Source organism: Zootoca vivipara, chromosome 11 (genome assembly GCF_963506605.1).
Source record: "Zootoca vivipara chromosome 11, rZooViv1.1, whole genome shotgun sequence".
Classification (NCBI taxonomy): Eukaryota; Metazoa; Chordata; class Lepidosauria; order Squamata; family Lacertidae; genus Zootoca; species Zootoca vivipara.
In genome coordinates, this window is record NC_083286.1 from 57,867,303 (window position 1) to 57,889,134 (window position 21,832).

Consider the following 21,832-nt stretch of genomic DNA (forward strand, 5'->3'; position numbering starts at 1 on the left):
GTAGACCAGGCATAATGAGGCTTCTGAACTCTTTACCTACCTGCTCCTTTGCCTTTAAATACTTACTCATGTTCGTTCTCTCTCTCTCTCTCTCTCTCTCTCTCTCTCTCTCTCTCTCTCTCTCTCTCTCTCTCTCGTGTGTGTGTGTGTGTGTGTGTGTGTGTTGAGGGTGACAGATCCATGTTCAAAACACAGAAAACTATTCCCATCACATCTAGATGGCCCTGACAATCAGAAAAAACTGATTGTGCAAAGAGGCCTGCTGTTAGGTAATTATCAACAGTGGCTGAATGAGCCTTAACTTTACAAAAAACTAGCCGTTCCCCTCTAGCAACAGCCAGCTGGTTTGCAAACACCAGAAGTCCTGTTGATGCAGTCGATGTGGCGCACAGCAGATCCTGGAGAAAGAGAGAAACTGTCATTGCAGGGCTCATAATAAAATTTAAGTGATCAGCCCCATAATTTCTCTTATTAGCTTTGGCCGGGATAGAAAAGGTCAATGCCCTGGCAAGGAATGATTTGCAAATAACAGGTGCGGCCATTTTCCATTATACCCTCATGGGATAGGGCTCTGTCACTTTTATTTACTGAATTAATCCACCAAAGTCCAGCAGGAGAACAACAGTCAAATGACCATTAATTGTAGTTTGATGTGCAGATGAAACAAATGTCCAAAGGGACCATAAACCTTTGTTCTTTTAGCCTCCTCTGGCTCCCTACACTGGGATTATCAGTAAATCACTCAGCACTTCATCTGCTTATTAAAAATTTACCCTGCTGATCATCCCAGGTGACTTCCAACCAATCCATTCATTTGTTGTTTGCTCCTCGGCATTCCCCTTTAAGGCAATTCATCATTTAATATGGTGGCATCCATTAAGAAATTGGCAATGCTCAAATTGAAGAGAGGGGATGCTTAATAGTGCCTCAGGAGTAAAGAAAGAAAGAAAAGTGTTACTGATGAAAACAAAAGTTGAATTTGAAATATAATGAATCATAGAACCATAAAATTGCAGAACTCTAAGGAAACCAAGGGTCATCTAGTACAAGCAAGGCAGGTATCTCAACTGATGGTCATCCAACCTTTGCTTAAAAACCTCCAAGGAAGGAAGAGCCCACAATCTCTCATGGGAATCCATTCCACTGTTCAACAGCTCTTACTATTAGAAAGTTCTTCCTGTTGTTTAGCCAGAATATCCTTTCCTGTAACTTGAATCCATTGGTTCAGGTCCTACCCTAGATGACCCTTGGGATCTTTTCCAACTCTAGGGGAGAAGCATTCTTGGAATGTGAATCATCTGCTCTCCTTCCATCTAGACACAGGTTGCATATATGTGTGTAAATAAACCATATATCATAAAGACACTGCTGTTGCCTCATTGTGCAAAAGGAAACACAGACCCTGGGTAAAGCACGTCTAAGACCCCTGGAATCTTGCACTGCTCATGGAGATTGGGGTGATGTGAATGTTGAATCCATCTAAATCAAGAGAGGTTGTGCAGGTTTAAACTAGGGTTGCCAGGACACTCCAAAGGCTGTTGAGCTTTTTTCTTTTACAAAAATTCCAAAAAAGAAGACACAATTTTTCGATTGGCTGAGACCCAGGACAAAGCACCGCCTTTCGGAAATTTCCCTGGGACATCAATTCCACCCTAGAAATCCTGGTTATGTTCAGGAAAATCCTGATGAAATTCAGGAGTGCCCGTTTCCCACAAGCATCTGGTTGTTCAGATCCAGCAGGTTCTTTTCATTTTCACTAAATCTTACTTCAAGGTAAGCATACACTGGAGTGCTGCATCAGCTTTTAACATTTCACAATGAAAATAGGGACATCCCTGGATAGGCCTAGTAAACAGAGTCAAGACAATCTAGACCAGAGGTGGCCAACTCCCGAGAGACTGCGATCTACTTTCAGAATTAAAATCTGGCAATGATCTACCCCCCGATTTTTGGGGGAAAGCCCTGTTTTTATACAAATACTTTCTTGGGAGGGAAGTACCCTTTGGGGGGGTGTTAAAGGCAAGGGTCAAACGGGAAAAAGTCACTCACAATAATATCAATTTGGATGAAAACAGCCACAGAGAGAAAGCTCCGTCTTCCCTTCCACTGATCAGACAACAATGGGGGCAGGGCGAGGGGGCAGGGCAGGAGTCAGTTTCAACGACACTGAGGAAAGGGAGCCAGAGATCGACCCGCAATCTACCAAAAGCTCTTGGGGATCTCCCAGTAGATCATGATTGACCTGTTGGAAATCCCTGATCTAGACTATACATCGAGTGGAAAAACCAAGTAAACCACAACTTCAGATAGATGCCCCAAAGAACAACGGGTTTTAGTGTAACATGGTGCAGGATCATATTCAACTTTACGTTTCCCATCTGCCACTTTAGAAGAAGGATTTTCAGATTTGAAATGCAAATTAAATTTGATTTGGAATCTGTTTTTAGGAGTTGGCGACGGCTGTATATATTGTGCAAGCTCTAGTGTTCCTTCCTCATTTGTTATTGTAAATATGGTGAATAAAAACAGGCAATCAAATTTTCATCTACTAAAAAGAAAAGAAAAAGAACATGACCCCAGCACACAGGCTACAAGACATGGACTACACAAGGCCAGCTCAGGGTGTTTTGCTTTCTGAAATGAAGGATAAGATTCCCCCACCCCTTGTCCCATGTACAGAAGCCAACTAGACTGGTAGGTGAATCGCACTTCAGCTCCCATGATGGGAGAACTACACACCACACCCAATAAAGATTTGACCTGATTTCATCCCATCATCCCATCACTGTTCTACAGTCTGGTTATTTTGCTGCTCTCATGGGTCACATAATGCACATGCCTGGGCAAAGAACCTGACTTATTTCCATAGACGTACAACCTCCACTGACAAGTGAGCATCTCAGGACTTCTCTACAGATTGAGACCCACCCCTGCTGTACCACCTGGAAGTGGAAATTGCAACTGAATGGAGTACAGATGTGGGCAGCCTGAGGAAATACCACCCACCTTGGGCCTGCTCGTAAAAAGCAAGTCTAAAATGAGAGATTAGGGTGTCTGCTGTTTCCAGGAACTCTTCTTGTTGTGAGACTTTTGTGCCTGGGCTTAGAGTTCATTTGGACCCTGGGTGAGAACCCAGAGGCAGAGAGGGATGCAGTGCTAGAAGGAAAATGAATTGATTGTGATTTTGATATATTAGTAACTTTGTATTACTGTAAACCACAGAGCCTAGAGCTTGCCAATCAGAAGGTCGGCGGTTCGAATCCCTGCAACGGGGTGAGCTCCCATTGTTCGGTCCCAGCTCCTGCCAACCTAGCAGTTCGAAAGCACGTCAAAGTGCAAGTAGATAAACAGCGGGAAGGTAAACGGCGTTTCCGTGTGCTGCTCTGGTTCGCCAAAAGTGGCTTTGTCATGCTGGCCACATGACCCGGAAGCTGTACGCCGGCTCCCTCGGCCAATAATGCGAGATGAGAGCCGCAACCCCAGAGTCGGTCACGACTTGACCTAATGGTCAGGGGTCCCTTTACCTTTATTACTGTAATATTCTTATATGTAACTCCATATTTTTGTATTGTTTCATTTAAGCTGCCTGCTGTTGCTTCAGTTTTTTTTGTACACTTTTTAGAGATTTTTTAAAATATATTAAGCAGTATAGAAAATAAATACAGTGGTACCTTGGTTTACAAACACAATTGGTTCCGGAAGTCTGTACTTAACCTGAAGCGAACTTTCCCATTGAAAGTAATGGAAAGTGGATTAATCTGTTCCAGACGGGTCCACGGAGTACTCAACCTGAAGCGTACTTAACCCGAGGTATGAGTGTAATTGGTTCCGGAAGTCCGTACTTAACCTGAAGCGTACTTAACCTGAAGCGAACTTTCCCATTGCAAGTAATGGAAAGTGGATTAATCCGTTCCAAACGGGTCCGCGGAGTACTTAAACTGAAATTACTCAAACCGAGGTGTACTTAACCCAAGGTATGACTATAATCAGTAATAATCAGTAATCAAGAGCAATAGACTAGCCTAAGGAAGCACAGCGCTTCATCTTTACAAAAGGGGAGCATAGGAATCAACTGTATATAAAGTTGAATAATTGGTCCCCCTAGCTCAGTACTGTCTACACTGGCTGGCAGCAGCTCTGCAGGATTTCAGGTGGGAATCTCTCCCAGCTTCACTAAGAGATGTTGTGGACTGAACCGGGGAACTTTTTGCATGCAACGCAGATGCTCGACTGCTAAGCTATGACCTTTCCCCGGAATGCATAGGGGTCCTCAGCCATAACTGCTTTCCCTGTTCCTCTCTCACACCCGGCACCTGCTGGGATGTGCATGCATTTAAAATAGCATACCAAAATGGTCGCGACGCGGGTGGCGCTGTGGTCTAAACCACTGAGCCTCTTGGGCTTGCCAATTGGAAGGTTGGCGGTTCGAATCCCCGTGACGGGGTGAGCTCCCATTGCTCGGTCCCTGCTCCTGCTAACCTAGCAGTTCAAAAGCACATCAAAGTGCAAGTAGATAAATAGGTACTGCTCCAGCGGGAAGGTAAACAGCATTTCCGTGCGCTGCTCTGGTTTTTACCAGAAGCGGCTTAGTCATGCTGGCCACATGACCCGGAAAAACTGTCTGTAGACAAACGTCGGCTCCCTCGGCCAGTAAAGTGAAATGAGTGCCACAACCCCAGAGTCGTTCAAGACTTTACTTACCATAACTGTCAAGGGTCCTTTACCTTTACCTCTTCAGTGGTACCTGCTTTGCGGCATAAAAATTCAGAACTAATTCGCACAATTTGCATGCAAGGCACTTCTCCGTATTTTGCCACTAAAGTCTGTGCAGAAAAGCAGTGAGGAGAACACTTGGTAACAAGTGCCAGACTATGCTTGAGGCCTTGTAATGAATTAGGGAAATGTACATACCTGATTTATTTATTTATTTTAAATAGTCTTTCAAGCCCAGTCTTCATGACACTAGAAGCCCCTGAAGTTTTGGCTTATCTGCTTTCTTAAAACAACCCCAAATTCAATCGTAACTTATTTATGATCATTTTCATGATTATTTTATTCTAAACTTACGTCCCATCGCAGCTTTGCTTGATGGTTCCTTGACACATCAACTCTGCCAGATCCTCGCAGCGCAAGAATCTGCCCGCGCACACACAAGAAAAAGTAATGGGATGCCAGCAACTTCATCTCTTGGGCATCCTTTGTGGTTTTTCAGAACTGGTGCTGTATTAAGAAGAGAGGCATTGAGGTTTTTTGAAAGCTCAGATCATGGGGAAGAGTATTGTCAAGCTTTGATGCTGGAAATCCTTCTGTCATTGTCAAATGTGCTTCATAAAATTTTTATATCAGAAACAATATTCTGATATATATTCATATCCTAGTGCTAAGGTTTTAAAGAAGGAATCCTTGGAGACTATTGATTAGGGATGAGGCATGTGGGTGGGGGAGGAGTTGGAGCTGATTGATAGAAGCTAGGCATTTTGCTATAGCTAAAACAATATGCTGTATTTTAAAGCTTTCTTTCATTTTTGAAGAAACTTCAGCAGAATTCTTGTTTTCTTTCTGAACACAACTGTGATTTCTGAGAGATCTCCATTAAAAAAAAAAATAGCTTGAAGTGATTTCCCAAGGAAAATACCAATCGCGGAAATAACGGCACCATTTCATATATAAAAACTTTTCAAAATAAATATAAACTCTCATATGTAGAAATAATTTCTTCCAAACGTGGCACAGATACAGAGTGCGTTACACATATCCACTTAAAAGGCTTGCTGAAAAATCAAGGTCTTTCTTAGGCTCAAAAAGATAATCAAGATGACACTTTCCCCTGGGGTGAAGGGAATTTGAAAGGTTAGGTGCCACCACACTGAAGGCCCTATTACTAAATTGTGTGGAATGGAACTCCTGATGACAGGCAGTGAGTCCAGTGATCCGGTGGCAGAGGAAGGGGTGGGGGGCAGGTCGCCCTGGGTATCACCTCTGAAGGGGGTGACAAAATGCTGGGCGGCACTCACTGCTGGGCCTGCAGTGTGCCCAAGCCACGTGTCTCTCCTGGGAGTGACACAGTGGCTTGGGCATGTGCAGGCTTTGTGTTGCCCCAAACAGTGCACCAGCCACTTCCCCCTCAGCTGTAGGGTGGCTGAGTGGCAGGCAGACACCTCGGAGCCCTCACAGAGCCACCCCAGGCGCCCGATCCACTGCTGCAGTGATCAAGTAGGTATATAAGGAGTGAGATGAACTTTCAGTTGTCCTGTTCCCAGAATGGGTTCATCTCTTATCCCTGCCCCCCAAACGGCTGCTGGGGATCACAAATAGGATGATCCTCTTGACCATAGAACCCAGAGGTTCTTCACTACCAACATGTTATTTATATGCTACCTTTCCACAGTTCACTGAAAACTATTATCAAGGCGGTTTACAACAGGAAAAAATTACATAATTGCAAACATAGCAAAAGTAGTCATAAACAAAACAAAATGAACACAACCAAATTGACGATAACTTTGAGGCATGCAAAATTTCCTCAGTCTTGGCAACATGTTCCATGATCTCGAATTGGGCCCAGAATCAAATGGACAGCAAAATGGCATGTGGCCGAGGTTATATATTCTTGCTGTACTACCCTACTGTGGGTGGGTAGGTGGCAGGCTGCCACATTAGAATTCTTTGGTGGAGTGAATACTCCTTTAAGGAGATTGGATCTCTGGCTTTCGTTTTTGTCCTGTTCTGCAACTTGCTTCCAAATCATACACAAAAGGAAAAGCACCACATTCGCGAAACATCTTCCCCCACCCACCCACCCACCCACCTCTCTTTGTAAATAAGTGCATGCATTTGCAGGTCAATAAGGTAATTGAGTGAAGAAAAGAGGGGAGAGAAGTTGTGAATAACTGAAATTGATTTTTACGCATAGCTCTGTGGAGAGACATTAACTACTTATGAGCTCATGAGGCCCATGTTAGCTGTTAGCATTATTAGCGATCTGGTCATGTTTATTTCAGGGCACACCAAACTCTTCCAACATTTGAAACCTGAATTGATGGTCATAGCTATGATAAATAGCATGGACTTCTTTTGATCCTCTTATATTTTTTGGATCTTGGTAGGAGTCTTGTTTTACAGAATCGTAGGACCAGCTCACATGCCTACCAGACAGGTGTGTGCTCTTCTTCCTGACACACAGAAGCCAGTGTGGTTCATAACTTCCTCAACACAAAATGCTTCATGGATTTTCCATTGAGGATCCACTTCTGCAGATGCAAGAGTGTGTGTTACTCTTCCACTATGAAAAAGGGAACACCTTGCTGACTCACTATCTAGATCCTCAGGTGATTATTTCACTCCTTGCGCTGTGGTCTAAACCTCTGGTCTTCTTGGGATTGCAAATCAGAAGGTTGGCAATTTCAATCCACATGATGGAGTGAGCTCCTGTTGCTCTGTCCCAGCTTGTGCCAACCTAGGAGTTTGAAAGCATACCAGCACAAGTAGATAAATAGGTACCGTTGTGGTGGGAAGGTAAACGGTGTTTCTGTGCACTCTGGTTTTCATCACGGTGTCCTGTTGCACCAGAAGCGGTTTACTCATTCTGGCCACATGACCCAGAAAGCTATCTGTGGACAAACGCAGGCTCCCTTGGCCTGAAAGCGGAAATGTGTGCCACACCCCATAGTCAAATTCTGCTGGACTTAACCGTCCAGGGGTCCTTTACCTTTTAAAAAAAAAACCTTACATGTCTCCAGCATGCAAGGGAGTTGTTGTTGTTTTTCTTTCTCTTTTTGTCAAAGCACTCTCTTGAACTGACTCCAACCAAGGAGCAAACCACAAATACCATTGACTAGCCATCGTCATTAACAACAACATATTTCAGATGAGATCATCCTCTTCAAGCAATTACCTCTGTTTGAACTCTTATTTAGTGTAGAACAGGGTTGAGGAAACTGTTTCAGCCTGAGGGTCGCATTCTGTTAAGGACATGACTTTCCAGGGACCGCATACAATGGTGGGCATGGCAGAAGTGGGCGTGGCCAAACCCAAGCTGCAGCCACATGGCAGTTTATTCCATTTCCCTGACATTTCTCTAATGTTAATTTCTGCATTATGTTTGAGCTTTCACGTGATGTGGAAGCCACTTTCATAAATCTAATGGAATATGTCATATGTCTAGTACTCATTCCTAGATCATTTGATTCCAGGGGGAAAAAAATCCATTGGCAGCCTCTTTGAGCCATAAATTTGTAGAGTGTAGAAATTTGGAGGAATACACCAGCATGCAGTTCTTCCCTGCGGTTTCATGGGGGAATCATGGGGAAGCAGAAGTCCGCATGTGTAGAAAGGGTGGGGGGTTAGCAACATTGTCCAGTAACTAGCATTGTCATGTCACTTCACACCCACTGGTATGAATGAAATTTAGCACAAAATGACACAGGTGCTGCAGTATGAAAGGAACTTTAGAAAACAAGATAGGAGCAGAAGCATCATTTCCAGGAAAACTAACTCAACATTCCCCCTGTCTGAATGCACCCACAGATCACTCTCCATCCAGGTGAGCATGTGCTGTTATCACAGTTCTAGCCAGGTAAAGTTGTGAAGGCAGGGCAAAGAGCAGGGCCAATGAGATGAATGGCCTGGGTGTGTCATTTGGGCAGAGTCCTCAGAGCCAGACAGAGTTACCCAGAGGACCACATTCCCTTCTCCAGGCTGCGGTTCTCACCCCTGGTATGAAACATAAACATAAGTTCCATTCATTTCAGTGGGAGAAGGGCACAAGTTAATTCTTGTGGCTCATGGCCAATCAAGTGTTTGTTTGTGTACATTGGGGCTAAGCTTCACCTTGAGAATGCGCAGAGATGCTTCTCCACCAATTCCAGAGAATGGCCAAAGGCTTGCTGATGACCTCGGAAGAATGGCAGCCTTTTGGCTGCAGACTCTGCTGATGTTCCCTGTGCTCCTCTGAGCCTCATGCCCTCCAGGCAGCCTGGCTGTCTCATTTGTTTGATTGTGGTCAAGTTGGGAGGCTGTGTGCTAACAGACAGCTGCTCTCTTTTCAGCGGCTAATGAGTTTGATGATTTTGATCTGTCTCTCTTTGCCTGCTTTCTCTCTCTTTTTCCCCCCTTTATTTTTTTTTAAAAAAACATGGTACAGATTTGTTAATCTCCACTGACTTCAAATTAGAGATATGCAAAACAAGAGTGGAAAGCCACATTCAAGTAGCCTTAATGCAGCCTTGATCACCCTGTTGCCCTCCAGAAGTTCTGGTCTTCAACTCGCATCAGCCCAGAGGGCTCCAGGTTGGTGCCCTTAAGAGAATTCCTTTAGCATCCTACAAAAATTATCAAATGTTTTGCCCAAGAAGGAACTTGCAAGTTAAGAATATAAGAAGAGCTGGATCAGGCCAGTGGCCCATCTAGTCCAGGATTCTGTTCACACAATAGCCAACCAGATGCCTCTGAGAAGCCTACAAGCAGGAACTGAGTACAAGATCACTCTCCCTTCATGTGGTTTTCATCAACAGGGCTTTGACCCTGTGTACCTAGAGCATCTCCACCCCCATCATCCAGCCCAGACACTGAGATTCACCTCCAAGGGCCTTCTAGTGGTTCCCTCACTGTGAGAAGTGAGGTTACCGGAAACCAGACATAGGGCCTTTTCAGTAGTCACACCCATCCTGCGAAAAGCCCTCCAAGTAGATGTCAAACATATAAAGAGCTATGTGATTTTTAACAGACATCTGAAGGCAGCCTGGTTCAGGGAAGTTTTTAGTGATTGATATTGTATTGTTTTTTTACTATATATTTTTTGGTTGGGAGCCTCCCAGAGTGGCTGTGGCAACCTAGTCAAATGGGCGAAAAAATGAACAAACAAATAAAATTCATATGCAGAGTATAGCCATTAGGGTTGGCAACCTATTCACTCCTGGTCAAGGTTGATGGCAGCCCTGCTTGTTCGTGTGGAAACATTATATAATATGGAGGAAGTGGAGCAAAATACTCACTCACTTGGCCTGCACTCCTAACCATATCTGCTCAGAAGTAAGCCCCAGTCTATCCAAATCTTTAAACAATAGAACAATAATGTTGGGTTTTTTCAGGTATGTGCGTGAGACATCACACATCCTCATTGCGGTAGCCGGAAGATAGGGACTCCTCCTTCTCCTATCCATGGCCAGCAAGGCACCCTTTTCCTCAGGGAGGGACTCAGATTCAGAGGCAGAAAGACTCTGCCTCCACGTCTGAGCCCTGCCTCTGGAAAGGGTGCCTTGCTCGCTGGCTGAAGAGGATGAAACTGAACTGCTTCTCTCTTGGAGGCAGCACCACTGCTACATGATGGCTTTTCTCATTGTCATTGTGGGTGCCTGGCCCCCACAATTATATTATTGTGGGTGCCCAAGCACCCACAGCCCCCAGGAGTTGGCTCCTATGGTCCGAGTGGTGGCATCGTGTGTGAGCAATGATGGAGTTCATGAATATGTCCAGAGGATTCAAAATATTGTCGGCTCCTCGGGGTGACAATCAAATGTATATCAGAGTAAATAAAAATCCCGAAATTGCTAGGAATCCTGCCTGTTACCTTGCGGCATCAATTTCCCACTAGGTCATCCAGGTGGATGTGCGACTTTTGACAGCTATTGAACACTGGGATTTTCCCCTATTTATCACAATTACTGAAACACCTGTGCTGAGTTTTGTTTGCCTTGTCTGTTAAAAGTATAAAGTTTGATGGGTATCTCTGGCTACTTTGGAGTTGCCGCGATGAGTGAGCAGGAGACGGCACACTGGCGGCAGGAGTTAGAGAAGATGAAGCAGGAGATGCAGAGCCTGGCTGTGCAGGCCCAGCAGCAGTTAACCGTCGCCAAAGAGGAATCACGCAGAACGCAGGAGGAGCTACAGAAAGCAGTGGAGCAGGTGAGAGCGAAAGACGAAATAGAGAAGCAGCTGAGAGCCATGGTGGTGGAGCTGCAAACCAAATTGGATACGGAGAAAATACTGGGCGAAGTTTACCATGCTGGTTCACAAACTTGGGTGGGATTTGCACAGTGATCCAGTGCAGTCTGCCTTCTACCTGGGTTTGCATGCAGACGTGATGCGCACCGAGTCTCGTATATTGTGGAGCACTTGACGGGGGGGGGGGGGCAAGAGAATGGGTCAGGCCGCTCATCGCGTCAAAAAATCCATGCATGAAGAATGTAAAATTATTCTTAGAAGCCCTAAAAGTAATGTATGCTAGCGACAGTGAGATGGAGGCGACTTAGGAGGAACTTCACAATTTGACGCAGGGGAAAATGACGGTCAGAGAATCCTGGGCGAAGTTTACCATGCTGGTTCACAAACTTGGGTGGGATTTGCACAGTGATCCAGTGCAGTCTGCCTTCTACCTGGGTTTGCATGCAGACGTGAAGGATGAACTCTCGAGGGGGCCAAAGCCACAAAACATGGATCAATTGAGTAAAGCAGCATTAGCGGTGGGGGTGAGGCAAGAATCACGGTGGAACAACAAACAAGCGACGCGCGCAGCTCGACCTTGGTTCTCACGCTCGCAGGAGAGGCAGCATCACCAGCCCCCGCCCCAAGCCCCGCCCCAAGTCCCGGCCAGGGCCATCCCAGATCCGGAACCCATGCAAATTGATGGAGCGCGTGCGGGGGCTTTTCAAACCCCAGCGGCGCCAAGACGCAAGGAGGGAAGGGGCGGGAACTGCTTCCTCTGCAACTCCCCCAGCCACCTAGTCAGAAGCTGCCCCCACCGCAGGGAATGGCAAGGGAAGGCGGGAACGGTCGTGCCCTCCCCCACTGAGTCAGCGCAGATGTAGGGAAACGAGACAGCTTGGCTGCAGGAGACAAGGGGCAGCAGCCAGGCGCAAGCACCGAACGACAGCCCCAACCCACCCATCCGTGCACAGCGGAGCAACGCCAGCCCCCCCCCCAGAGCAGGGGTGGTTCTAGAAGTGACTCTGACACTCCCAAATGGGTACCCCCTGACGGTTTTAGCCCTAATCGACAGCGGAGCGTCTGCCAACTTTTTTTCGAGGGAATTTGCAGAAGCACACCAAATCAAACTTCTGCAGCTGGACTTTCCCCTGCACGTCTCCACCATTGATGGCAGGGAGTTGCTGGGAGGGGCCATCACCCACCAACCCCCCCCCCATGAGAATGACGGTGGGAAGGCACTCAGAGACGCTAGCATTCAATGTCACCACCATCTCAGACCCCCCCATAGTGCTAGGAATGAGCTGGCTGGCACGCCACGACCCGCCCATCAGTTGGCACCAGAGATGCCTCACGTTTGGGTCTGACTTTTGTCTGGAACACTGCATGCAGCGCCAACCAGGGGAGGGGCCGCCGATAGCCACGGTGGCCACCATGCACGTCAAGGGGGGGAGGCAATCCCCAAACCGTATTGGGACCTGCAGGAGGTCTTTAGCGAAGTGGAGTCCGACCACCTGCCCCCACACAGGTCATTTGACTGTCAGATCAACTTGGTGCCAGGGGCCACGCTACCCCCAGCAAAGCTGTACTCCATGTCGGATCAGGAACTGGAGGATCTGCGTGCGTTCATAGACAAGAACCTCAAGAGGGGGTTCATCAGAGAAAGCAAGGCAGCAGGGGGCAGCCCGGTCTTCTGGGTGGACAAGAAAGACACGTCACAGCGCTGCCTGGTGGTGGGCTTCAGACGGCTGAACAGCATGACGGAGCCGGTGGCCTTCCCAATGCCCAGAGTGGACGATCTGCTGACAGCGGCACGCAGGGGCAAGATCTTTACCAAGCTCGACCTGCGGGGGGCGTACAACTTGATCAGGATCCGGGAGGGCGATGAGTGGAAAACCATGATGTTCACGCCTCTGGGTTCTTTTGAATATCTGGTGATGCCTTTTGGTTTGCAAGGGGGCTCAGCTTGCTTCCAGGACTTCATGCACCACGTCCTGGGATCCCTCCTCTTCAAGAACTGTTTGGTCTTTTTAGATGACATCCTCATTTACTCCAATGACCCCGTGCAGCATGTGAAGGACGTCAGAGAGGTCTTGCAGAGCCTGAAGGAGCACCACCTGTATGAGAAGCTGGAGAAATGCAGGTTTCACACCAAAGAGGTAGACTTCCTGGGCTACAAGCTATCCGACAAGGGCCTAGCGATGGACAAGGACAAGGTGCAGGCCATCCTGGACTGGCACAGCCCCAGGACTCGCAAGGATGCCCAACGCCTACTGGGCTTTGCCAACTTCTACAGGAAGTTCATCAAGAATTTCTCCCGCGTCACGGCTCGAATCACAGACTGCCTCAGAGGCAAGCAGAAGTTCAGGTGGACACCAGAGGCGCAAGCAGCATTCGAGGGCCTCAAGAAAGTGTTCGCTTCAGACCAGAACTTGTTCCACGTGGTGCAGGATGCACCCCTGCGCGTCGAGACTGACGCGTCCGATAGAGCTGTGGGCGCGATCCTACTGCAACTGGATGCCAACAGGGAGTGGAGACCCTGTGCCATTTTCTCCAGGAAGCTGAGCCAGCCCGAGCGCAACTACACGGTTTTCGACAAGGAACTTTTGGCAATACACGGTGCGTTTAAACATTGGAGACACTTCCTGGTGGGAGCCAAGCACCCAGTCCAGGTGTGCACTGACCATAAGAACCTGGAGTTCTGGAGAACGGCCAGGGTCCTCAACCAGCGGCAGATACGGTGGGCAGAGTTCTTCTCGCACTTCAACTTCTCCATCCACTACATACCGGGGGAGCAGAACGTCAGGGCGGATGCCCTCTCCCGCAAGCCAGAGTACATGGAGGAGGAGTTGCCACCAGCACCCCGGCACATTTTTTCCCCATCAGCATGGACATGCGGGGCAGCAGTAGTAAGTGAGGCAGAACTCACGGCCCTGACTGCGGGGGATGAGTTCACCACCCGCATCTTCAGAGAACTGCAAGGGGGGAGGGGGCAAGCGAAGGACTTTGAGGAACAGAGGGGGCTGCTCTTTTACAAGGGAGCCCTGTACCTGTCCACCACCCAACTCAGAGGTAAGGTCCTCAAGCAGATGCATGACAACCCGACGGCAGGCCACTTTGGTAGGGACAAAACCACACACTTAGTCATGAGACACTTTTGGTGGCCGGGGGTAAGGGAGGACATTCAGGACTATGTGAGAGGCTGTGAGACCTGCCAGAGGGCCAAGGTGGTCAGAGCAGCGCCGGCAGGGTTGCTGGAACCCCTGCCCACCCCTCACAAGCCGTGGGAGGTCCTCTCCATGGACTTCATCACCGACCTGCCTTCCTCCAGGGGCAAGACGGCAGTGTTGGTGGTGGTGGACCTCTTTACCAAAATGTGCCACTTCATACCCTGTGCGAGGGCGGTTTCGGCAGAAGAGACTGCCAAACTGTTTGTGGACCACATTTTTCGGTTGCACGGATTGCCCTCGAGGGTTATATCGGATAGGGGGCGCCAATTTGTTTCCAGGTTCTGGCACAGGCTCATGAACCTCCTACAGGTGGAGGTCAGCCTCTCCACGGCAAGACACCCGCAGACCAATGGACAGGTGGAGTGGGCCAACGCTATTCTTCAGCAGTACCTGAGGTGTTATGTCAGCCAGCGACAAACAGACTGGGTAGATCGCCTGCCACTGGCGGAGTTCGCCTACAACAATGCAGTGCACGTCTCCACAGGGGTGTCGCCCTTTAAGGCCAACTATGGGCGGGATCTTAGATCGTTCCCGGGGAGGGAATGGGAGGAGGAGGAGGAGGAGGGTCCCGCAGCAGAGGATTGGGCGGAGGACTTGGAGACGGTGCATCAGCAACTCAGAGAACACTTGGAAAGGGCCAAGGTGGCGTACAAGGAGGGGGCGGATCGCCATCGGAGACCAGGGGAGGTCATCAGGGTGGGCGACAGGGTGTGGCTGTCCTCTGAGGGGCTTCCAACCAAGGGGAGGTGCAAGAAGTTGGTGCCAAGACGTCTGGGACCCTTTAAGGTCACACAGCAGGTCAATCCGGTAGCTTTCAGGCTGGAGTTGCCGGAATCCATGAGGGTGCACCCAGTGTTCCATAGGTCGTTGCTGTCGCCCTATAAAGAAAGCACCAGGTTCGCAGACAGCAACCAGCCCACAGAGGGTGGGGAGGAATGGGGAGGTACGCAACAACTCAATGTGGCCACGGAAATTCTGGATTCCAGGTGGGGAGAGAGAGGGCTGGAGTATCTCATGGCATGGGAAGACACTCCACCATCCCAAAATGAGTGGGTGCCAGCCACAGAGATACAGGAGGAATTCTTAGTGGAAGAGTTCCACGCTCTCTTCCCTCACAAGCCCAAGCCCTGGCACAGGGACAGAGAAGGGGAGGGGGAGGAACCCTCGGGGGGGGAATCCGGGAGCAGATCCCCATGGAGATGGGAAGCGGGTTTTGAGGAACCAGAAGAAGAAGTATGGTTTTACCAGGAGGCTGGAACGTCGGAGTCAGTAGAGGACTGGGGACAGATTTTCACTCCCACCAGCTCTGATGCCACGGACTTTTGGGGCTTTCCATCCTCCCAGGGAGAAGGGGGGAGGTCCAAGGATTGGGGGGAAATTTTCACCCCCACCAGCTCAGATGCCACGGACTTTATTGGCTTCCAGTCGTCCCCGGCTCTCTCTGAGCCCTCTGGAAGGGGGGGAGGGGAGCCTGGAGGGGGGTGGATGTGAGGGACAGGCGCTATAGGCAGGCCCCTCCCATCTTGAGTACCAGCTCATCTCCCAGTGGCAGTACCAGTGGGGAGGGGGAGATCTCAAGCGGAGATTCAGGAAGTGGTGACCGAGGCTCAGGCAAGGTAGCGGAGCCCATGCCTAGCATGGGAAGGGAAGCGGGAGGCAAGGGAAGAAGGCCGATCCCGCCTACCCCGGAATTGCGACGGAAACGAAGGGGGCGGAGATTCAGTGTTCCGAGACTACTTTGCTGGAAGAAAACGTGCGAACCTCCATTCGGAGGTTCTGACACCTAACTGACATCATGTATATAGCACTGCTCTGCACTGTAAATACTCAGCACTAATAAAAGAATGAAAAGGCAACGCGTGGAGGAGTCATTACTCTAGAGTAGCCGCTAACGCCCCTGTGACAGTATCCAAATGCTACCCTTGTTAAAAACAAAAACAATGTGATGGTATTTGTTCACCTGATTTCTAATAGAATTGGCTTGGGCCAGGGATGGAAACCTCCAGCCCAAGGATGGAGATGTGAGCCTCCATTCCTCTCTGTCTAGTCCCAGTACGCACACTCTCCTGAGCCGGTTCCGCCGGTTCCGCTGGTTCATCCGGTTCTGCCGGTTCCTCCTCCTCCTCCTCCTCCTCCTCCTCCTCTTCCTTCCCACCTTTTCCCCAGACCAGGACTCTAACATCTTACACAAATTAAAACAACGCAGATGAAATATAAAAAGCTAGAAACATATAAGAGATCATTGTTAAAAAGTAATTAAACTCTAATAGAATTAACACAATGTAATCATCATCATCATCATCATCATCATCATCATCTATTAAAATGCAGATAATAAAAACAACATAACACTGTCCCTTAAATAAAATGTTGTGTGGCGATGTCCCTCCCTCCCCGGAAATAAAGCACAGGACACAGTGAATTAAGTTTAAGTGGGTGAAAAGGCCACAACTTTATTGCTTAAGGATGTTGAGCGGTATTGGCTTAGGCATTGGACCCTAACCGACTATATCCGACTGCAACCCGTGTGTTACAGTCTGGGAGAAATTAACCACCAGAAAGGAGCCCAGTGATATGTATCTACTGAGACACCTCCTGTGGCCACCGTTGGGGGGTGCTCTAAGGCCCTGACCTCCGTAGGCCCAGGACAAAGCTACCGCCCCCGGAACCCCTTTAACGGGATTAAATCTCCAAATTTGGGCAGAGGATGACGCAATCTGCCCCCCCATTCTTTATCTATGCAGCTTTCCAATGACTAACCGCCAAAACCAAGTTGTGACGACATGCTATGAGGTAGGCGAAAAAACCAGATTGGCTAATCCAAGTGGAAAAAATCCTACCCGGCCCCACGGCCAACCGAGGCGACCGACTAATTCCATAGCAGCGCCGGCCTGCCTACCTAACTGCCTAGCCTAGAGGGCGGGTGGGTGGGTGATGCGAACGCTTGCGATGCTGGGGCGAAGAGAGGCAGAATTCCCGCCTCCGTCTAGATTTAAACGCCGATGAGGGCCCGCCTCCCGGCCGGCCCTATTGGTCGGCCGGGGTATGACGGAGGCGGGAACTCAATCTCGCGAGAGGCCTGAGCTACAGCCCTCTCGCGAGGGTCGGGCCGGGCCACGCCCACAACACCACCTCCGTGAAATGCGGAAGTGGTTTTGTGTGGCGATGTCCCTCCCTCCCCGGAAATAAAGCACAGGACACAGTGAATTAAGTTTAAGTGGGTGAAAAGGCCACAACTTTATTGGTTAAGGATGTTGAGCGGTATTGGCTTAGGCATTGGACCCTAACCGACTATATCCGACTGCAACCCGTGTGTTACAGTCTGGGAGAAATTAACCACCAGAAAGGAGCCCAGTGATATGTATCTACTGAGACACCTCCTGTGGCCACCGTTGGGGGGTGCTCTAAGGCCCTGACCTCCGTAGGCCCAGGACAAAGCTACCGCCCCCGGAACCCCTTTAACGGGATTAAATCTCCAAATTTGGGCAGAGGATGACGCAATCTGCCCCCCCATTCTTTATCTATGCAGCTTTCCAATGCCTAACCGCCACTCGAGCCCCAAAGGCTCGCCGCCAATACCCTCACACCCGCAACCAATGCTCTAACCCCCTAATTATGTCGGCCAACCAAATGTCGTTCCCCCGGGGTGAAAGGTGTATTCCGTCGTTACGATAAAGGGCTGCTTCAGTGCGTACTATCTCAGGGTGGGAAATTATCTGCCCCTTCAAACCCAGAACCCTGCGCAATACAAATGAATTCAATAGCCTTCTGGTTCTGTTCAATGCCTTCAGGCAGAGTCCCTCACGCCAAACGCGCCTCTGCAACAAGGCGGACCACATCAGCGTCATCCCCGGAAAAAAGGCAAGTAGCTTATTCAATAGCCTTCTGGTTCTGTTCAATGCCTTCGGGCAGAGTCCCTCACGCCAAACGCGCCTCTGCAACAAGGCGGACCACATCAGCGTCATCCCCGGAAAAAAGGCAAGTAGCTTATCAAAGTCCTCAAAGATATTCCATTTCAGTTCCACTGCGTTTCGATACGCCAAATCATTCTCCCCCAGCTGTATGACCAGCGTATGAGGGGGCCCGACTGAAGCAGCCCTTTCCAAGACAGCAGGCAGGAGTTCTTTCCAGCGCATACCGCGCCTGGCAATCCACGATATTTTAACGTTTTTTGGGAGGCCGAGATCACTCCCAAGACCGGTTTCCATAGCCCTTTGTTTGGCCCAGTGCACAATGCTGTGACCCGCAATCCACACATTGATGCGGCGCCCACCTGCAAGGAAACAGTGACAAACAGGGGATCAGTTGATGGCAGACTGAGGAACGGTAATGGTTGCGGCTACAAGGTAGGGCGCAGGTAACTTCTATAAGCATTTGACTTCCACCTTCCTATTTCTTGAATCCTTTCCGCTGAAAGGCCCAAGTGCATTGCGGAGGTTGCTGCACCAATACGAAAGGAGTGGGCGGAGAACTGGCTCGGGTCAACGCCGCAGAGCACGAGGGCCTTGCGTAGAACCCGTGTGAACTGGGAGCGCGTGAGCTTAGAGCTGTCCTGGTGGACCAAGAGAGGATCTGTGCCAGCCGGCCTCTGATATAGGAAGTGCCTGAGGTCCCTTACTGGACAAGGGCCTTGGCCACCTGCTGCAGGGAGGCGAATGGTGGCCCCCAATCCCCGCTGATCAGTTTTAGAGCGGTGGATGTGCACTACTGCCACCGAGCTAGATAACGCTACATCCTGCATTCTGATCCCACGAGAGGACCCGTCTGGATGGTCCTCACATACAACCTCTCCGACTCTGAGGGCCCCGAAGTACGCTAGCGAGAAGGCCGCGGAGAACAAGCTCGCCTCATAAGGGGACCAGCAAAGGGACGTCAATTGAGTGTGGATATTGCACAGAAGGTCAAATGTAATGGGCCTCCTGGGGTTGCCGGCTGGTGGCTGTAGCCTACGCCAACCTTCCATGGCCCTTCGCAAGTGGAAGTTATCGCAAGGGTCGATGGAGTACAGGGATTTACAGAAAAAGGAGATCGCTGCCGTATGTATGTTAAGAGTCTTGGTCGCACGGCCCAATTCCCTCAGGTGAACCACATATCGCATAACCTCCCTCTCGGTGGGGGGGCCCAAAGGTGCTGTGGAGGGACCCTTATTTCTGAATTTAGAGAATTCTGCCCAAACGCGTTTGTACGAGCTCAGAGTCGAGGGGGCAACCGATGCGAATACTCCCTTCAAGATTTCTCGCTCCCAAGGTTCCATAGGGATTCCGGGAACGGCTCTGGACACTGCTGCGCCTCCGGTGCCAGCAAGCGGAAGCGGTCCATCTGGAAACGAGACAACGCATCGGCGATATCATTATTAACCCCCGGAACAAATTTGGCGGTGAATTGCAGGTTCAGTTCAAGACTGCGCAGCACGAAGGCCCGCAGAAGGGCCGAGACTCTCGTGGAGCGGGATGATTGTCTGGACATCACGCTGACCACCGCTTGATTATCTGTCCGGAAGCAGACCCTGCAATTCCTGAATTCCCTGGCCCACAAGTGCACCGCTACCACAATTGGGAAAAACTCCAAGAAAGTTAAATCCCGTGTGACCCCCGAGGCATGCCAGCTGGCGGGCCAAGGCTGAGCGCACCACCTGCCCTTGAAGTAAACTCCGAAACCCAGGGACCCGGCTGCGTCCGATTGTACCTGGAAGTCTGAACGTAAGGTCAGATTGTCCTGCCAAAGTGACACTCCGTTGAAGTGATCCAAAAAGGTCAGCCAATTCTCGAGGTCGGCTTTCACTCCCTTGGGTAATCGGACCCTATGGTATGGGCGCTTCAAACCTACGGTAAGTCTAGCCAAGCGGCGGCAGAAGGGGCGACCTGGCGATACTACCCTGCACGCAAAATTGAGATGCCCGAGCAAAGATTGAATCTGTTTAAGCGTTACTTTTCTAAGAGGAATCAGTTGTAAGATTAATTCCTTAAGAGCGGTCAGTTTATCCAAAGGTAAGCGGGATGCTTGGGCCACGGTGTCCAATTCTATGCCTAGGTACGTTAAGCGAACTACTGGTCCTTCAGTTTTCTCAGCTGCGAGTGGCACCCCGAGCTCACACGTAAGGGAAGCAAAGTCTTTCATAAGCCTCGCACACTCCCCATTATTGGCCCCTCCCACGAAAAGGAAATCATCGAGGTAATGCGTGACACCTGCTAAGCCTGTTTTAAAGCGAAGGGCCCAGTCCAAGAATGTGCTGAAGGCCTCGAAGGCTGAACATGCAACAGAGCAACCCATCGGCATGGCTTTGTCAATGAAAAACGCACCCTCGAACTTGAAACCTAACCATTTGTAGTCGTGAGGGTGAACCGGCAGAAGCCGAAATGCCGATTCAATATCGCATTTGGCTAGCAGTGCCCCTTTACCGAATTGCCTAACCAGCTTAACAACCTGGTCAAAGGATGCGCATTTCACTGTGCAAAGGTCCTGTGGGATGCCATCATTGACAGATTTACCGACTGGGAAAGATAGGTTGTGTATAAGCCTGAATTCGCCTGGGGTCCTTTTTGGTACCATGCCTAGGGGGGAGATGTGGAGGGCGGGTATGGGAGGTGTCTTAAATGGGCCCGCCACCCGACCCGCGTCAATCTCCTTATTAATTTTTCTAATTGCTATATCCGGCCTATCGCGCACGGACTTTTGGTTCGGCGGGTCACCGGTTAATGGTGGAGTAAGTACTGGGATTCTGAAACCCTGCGAGAAGCCGTCCCAAATGAAAGAGGCGGCAGTGGAATTAGGATAGCTGTTTAACAGGATGCGTAGGGGGTGAAGTTTTATGGGGGTGAATGCCAGAGATAGGGACTTATTAGTACCTACTCTGGACAGGAGCTGGTCCCTGGGTGGCACCTTGAGAGTTCCTGGGGCCCTGGCCTGCACCCCCCTCTTCCTCCACGAAAGGGCTGCCTTCCTTTGTAGCAGGAGGCTCCAGGGTGCTGGCCGAGACATTTGTCGCACTCGTGTGCGTACTTACAATTGGGCCTCTGACAGAGGCCCTTGTTGTACTCCCAGCAGACCCTGCGACGTGGGTCCTTCCTGGGCTCAAACCTGGCTGACTTTTGCGGCTCCGCCTGTTTCTTTTCGACGAAGGGCACCACGTGGTTACTCCAGTAGTGCTGATTTCTCTGGTCCCAGCGCGTCCTTGAGTTCTGCGAGGCGTTTCTACGGAAATCCTCATCGTAGTTAAGAGCCGCCGCCTCCCCCGCCATCGAGTAGGCCAGCCTAACGTCCGCTATGTAGGCCAACAAATGCATCGCCCTCTTGGGGTATGCAGCCGCAATTACCGCAAGCCAAATGTGGATACCGGTCTGCCAATTCTCAAAAGTGCGGTCTGCACGCGGGGCCCTATACCTGCGCTTTCCAAATTGTTTCCTTTTCCCCCCCTTCCCTAGCATTTGAGACAGGGGCAGCAGCGTGAAAATGTCGATGTAATCACCGTTCAAGATTTTCTCGCGCTTACGATTGGACAGATGGGACCCCAAAATTATATCGATGTCGGAATTGGTGGAGGATTTAGCCTCAGGCACCAACGCCCCACCCCTGCACTCAAGGGTGCCGTTAAAACCCTTGCGATGGGAACTAGAGCGCCTCCTGTGTACCCACAGAGGAAGGCCCATCTGGTCTTCTGCCACCCCCCAGTAATCCTCCATGGG